We start from the raw sequence: 4,546 nt of genomic DNA on the forward strand, positions 1-4,546 counted from the left end.
GTGGCCGTACCCACTGGGAACCATGGAGTTGGTTCTCACCCCACGTTGTTTTGGGGTTTTACAGGTTCGCACGTGAGCAGCGCGGCGGCGCGAGGCAAGGGCGTAGCTCCATAGATAGCGCCCTACCCCCAGAGACCAGAGCTAGCAGTACCCCGTCGACGTAGCTTAGGGGTATAGAAAATAAAAGCAAGCAAATGTATTTAACTTGTAATAAATGTTGTAATAACTTAGATTGTATTTGGAAGTTGAGTGTAATATAAAGTGTGATGTAAGTTAATGAATCCAATGTGAAGGTTGTAATAACATAGGATGTGTTTATGTTGTTTGATACTTCCTTACGCAATCATGATTGATATCTGTTCCTGGTTGGAACCATTGTAATGTACATTGTTTGGATTGCGACGCCTAGAACGTACAGGGGAGACTCTGTCCGCGTACAGGGGAAACCCCGGTCCGTTCGACGGTCTGTCGGCGTGCCCGAACCGGACCAAATTGGGAGCGGTCTCGGGGCGTGACATGTCTCCATGTTAGAATTGAGTGAAATTATGCATCATGAACATATTAATTGTAATGTATCGAATTTCCATTATGTAGCTAATTGAGATCAAATTGATCGCAATAATGCTAAAATAAAAATTAATCGCTTCCAAATTAATTTGGTAATGTGTAGAGATGTGCTAGTATATTTGGGAAGTGTTTAAAGGTATTTGAAGTAAAATTGAAGTGCAAAAGGGGTTAATGTTGTTGCTGCTGCCAGAAAATCTGCAGCAGGATTGCAGTGTAATTTCAGGTTGTGGTGGGTTAAGTTGCAAAATTGCCATCCTTATCTTAACCCCAGCCACCTGACACTTATCTTTGTACAGAACTTCTTCCCTCTCCTTCGTTCTTATCCCTATTTCCCTCTTTATCTCTCTTGAGCCTAATTAAAGCCTTGTGAAAGAAGAATTGGTGGAGTGGAACCTTTCCTGCGTTGGAGCTGAAAGGAGTAGCCGAGCTTCAGCTCTCTGGTGTTGCTGCGTTGAGGTTGCAGCAGAAGAAGAAGAAGAAGAAGAAGTGAGCTGAGAACAACCTGGGTTCATATCAAGATAAGGTAGGTTTATCTTGGTATTTAGTTGTAATTAAGTACTTGGGTTTAAGAAGAGTTATGAGTGATGATTAATTACTGCCAGGATGTGTAGTTAAGAGAATTGATGGCAGTCTTGATGTTTTGAGTTGCCGAGTTGATATCTCGGGTGTGTGGACTAGAGTACTAGCTGGAGAACATCCCAAGTAAGGTAATTTGATTCTAGTAATTGACTATAGTCATGTTAGCTGTTTTAGAATTAATTGATTAAAAGTTCCTACAGTGGAATGGGCAGAATTGGGAGTAGTAAGCTGAGTGAAGTTGTCAAGTGAAGTTCCTGCCTGGGTGCTGTCAGAACTGAGAACAAATTGGTGTCCTACTAAATTAAGGTAAGTATAAGTTGCTGTTTGATTGTAATTAGGGTACTTACCTTAAAAGTAAGGTAATAAGAACCTTATTGACTGCCAGGGGATTCAATCCAGTAAATTGGTGAAGCTGGGTTGAAGGAATTCCTACTGTGGTATTGCTGAAGTAGAGAATTGGGTCACTTGCAGCAGTGAACAGCTTGATAGAACCTTAAATTAAGGTGAGCCAAGTCTATACCTAACTACTATGGAGCTAATTACCTTAGAAATGAGTTAGATGATATATATCTACATGCAGGAATTTCAGTAGAGACCGAATTAATAGAAGGAAGTGAGGAATGATTGTTTGTTGCTGAAAATTCAGATTTAAAATTGGATTTGTGGGCTGCAGAAGTAAGGTTGCAGCTGAGGAAGGCCTTAATGCAGAATTTTAATGCCTAAAGCTGAAAACAACTTGGAAGGATTCCTACATTGGAGTGGCATATAAGGGAATTCCTGGGTGAACCGAATTGGAGTAGGGACTTGAAGAGCTGCTGCCAGGACTGAGCATTAGTTGATTAGTGATGACAGCTTGATGATCCAACTTGTCAAAGCTTTGGAATGAATTATTCTTAGCTGTTGAATCTAGGAATAAAAAGGGGCAGCAAATAAGGTGAGCTAAGTTAATAACTTATTAGAGCTAATTTAGTTGTTCAGAATTGATCGAGAAAAGGACTCGCTGCTGCTGAAATTTCAGATTTTAAGTGGAGATTTGAGGCTTTTGAGATAGTGGAAGTTGAATGGAATTGGAGAAGTACTAAATCAAGGTAAGGTGAATACTTATTTCTAACTGGAATTTTATTGGTTACTTCAGGAAATTTCCAAGTATAATAGTTAATTGTCCCCTACTTCTACTAGCTGCTCAATGGGAATTGAAAGGCAGAAATGCTGAAAATTCAGCATAAGTAGAATTCAGCATGATGCTGAAATCCAAGCTGAGCCGAACTTCACATTATGGAAAACTTATAGAATCAGCTCTATATATATATGAGTATATATGTGCATATAAATGTGTGTATATGCAAGATAATTAAGAATGAAATTTGGAATAAGTTAACCTTAAATTCCTGAATTAGTGTAATGATAATTGCTGAGAAGAAAAAATAAGAGATTCCTTAAATGCTGAAATTTGTAAGTGCTTGAAGCCCTAAAGAACCAACCTTATAGTATGTGTTGTTAATAGGATATGCACATATATAAGGTGGACTTGAAATGCAAAGTTTGCGAAAATGAGAAAGTGACTCAAGTTTAATCTCTTTTATTCTTGTATAAATGAAAGTTAAACTTGCTCGAAAGTCTAAATTGACATTCCGACAGGTCGGCGACGCACTAATTACGGTAGAAGCCAATTCGGCTCTAATTGCATTGAGTCGCGTGATATTGTTGTTGGCACAGTTCGAGACGTGGATTCTAGTTGTTGACACCACTACAGGTGGGTGGTGCTATCCGAAATCTTTGAATCACCTTTTATGTCTATGCTAATTCATTGAGCATATTTTCATTGTAATCATGCATTATAGGGTATTGATATTATGTAAATGATATTTAATTATGCAAATGCTTATCAACCATGAGAATATATGAACAATAGAATGTGAATATAGAACCCTATGAATGCATGGACTATAACAATAGTAAACTTTGTGACATTCTAATTAGAGATCTGGTTAGCATCGAGAAATGGAATTGTGATACTAGCATAAAGAGCTAGTTAGAGTTAAAGTGTGACATCGTCTATTGTTGAATCCTCTAAAGGAGGATCAGATCATACTCACATTCGTTTGGTTCAAGGTAGGTCGCTCCTCCTTGAACGATGAGCTCCGGAGTAGTCATCTTTACTGGACCAGGAGGTGCGTCTCCCCCAGTTGACAGTCCCGTCGGGTGTAGCTTGCGTCTGCCCGATATTTGGGATAGTGTCAGTGAGTTATTGTTAACCAAAGGGTTAACCAATTAATTGGGTAAATTCAGTAAAGCATGCATGCATATTTACAGTTTTCATATATTGCTTCTTTCAGCTTTGTACAAGCATTGTAGTAGTTACATGTTATAGTTGGTTACTATCTGTTTACTTTCTTGCCTACATATGCCTGAGTAGACCTAGTGGGTGAGTCGACGAATTCGGCGATCGAACCCACTGGGAACTTTCAGTAGTTCTCATACCACTAACCATACAGGTTCCAGTGCGAGCGGTGTGGCCGAGGATCGTGGCAAGAGCCCCGCAGCTTAGCTAGCTGACACCAGAGTATAGTAGTTTACCATTTTGTGTTCCTGTGAGACATTTTGATGTACAGAGACATGTAAATGAATGTATTATAAAGCATGTTATAACTAAATGTTTCAGTTGTACAGTTCAGTTGAAAAGTTTTAAATTACAGTGAATTTCATGTTTAGTTAACTTACTATCACTTGTGATTGTTGCTTGCCCTCGTGCAAGCCATGTATATTGAAATGTTATCCTGGGAATTGTTTATTTCTTTATTCATGTACTCGTTGTTGTTGAGCCTTGGGCGGATAGAGGAGGTTCTGTCCGTTCGGCGTCTGTGTACGGGCCCGGATCGACCAAATTGGCGATAGCGGGACGTGACATTAATACCATGTTTGGACTCGTTGAATAAAAGTGTCATAAAGGGGCACTTGGAATTAGTAAACTATAAAAATGTAACATAGAGACATAGTGATAGGCCATTGGACATCTCCTACTTCCATGTTTTAGACATGATGACATAGAGATAGGCCTATGAGAGAGTTGTGACATATTCCATGTTGTAGACATGAGGACTTGGTACTTGAGACATACTGATAGCATGCTTGCCATTGTGCTCATTCGCACATGCTTTTGAGGGTCGCTCCCTACAAGCCGGCACTCCGGAGTTGGCCTTTGTGATACGTTCGCCGTGCAGGTTTTCCCATGAATCGATCCCATGTGCAGGTTGTCATTTAGGGTTTTCCCATGAATCGATCCCAACCCTAAGCTAACAATAGCTTAGGATCATCTAAGAAGCACTCTAATAAGGTTTCTAGACCTTTGGTATCAACCCTAGGGCTCCAAATACTACTTCCAAGGATTCACCATGAGAGC

The 4,546-nt window shown here is 39.7% G+C and overlaps 1 long non-coding RNA gene across 11 annotated transcripts; it reads left to right on the forward strand.

Moving 5' to 3' along the window:
* The first annotated feature begins 848 nt into the window (after positions 1-848).
* On the forward strand, positions 849-3,820 carry LOC109703974. 11 transcript variants are annotated; one of them, XR_002214080.1, is made up of 8 exons: positions 849-1,090; positions 1,170-1,274; positions 1,347-1,452; positions 1,532-1,649; positions 1,727-2,080; positions 2,165-2,239; positions 2,785-2,899; positions 3,642-3,820. It is a non-coding gene; the product is annotated as an uncharacterized LOC109703974 (long non-coding RNA). The 11 variants fall into 11 exon arrangements; XR_002214078.1 differs by having other exon boundaries at positions 2,165-2,234; XR_002214079.1 differs by having other exon boundaries at positions 1,727-2,239.
* The last annotated feature ends 726 nt before the right edge of the window (positions 3,821-4,546 follow it).

Source organism: Ananas comosus, unplaced genomic scaffold (assembly GCF_001540865.1).
Source record: "Ananas comosus cultivar F153 unplaced genomic scaffold, ASM154086v1, whole genome shotgun sequence".
Lineage (NCBI taxonomy): Eukaryota > Viridiplantae > Streptophyta > Magnoliopsida > Poales > Bromeliaceae > Ananas > Ananas comosus.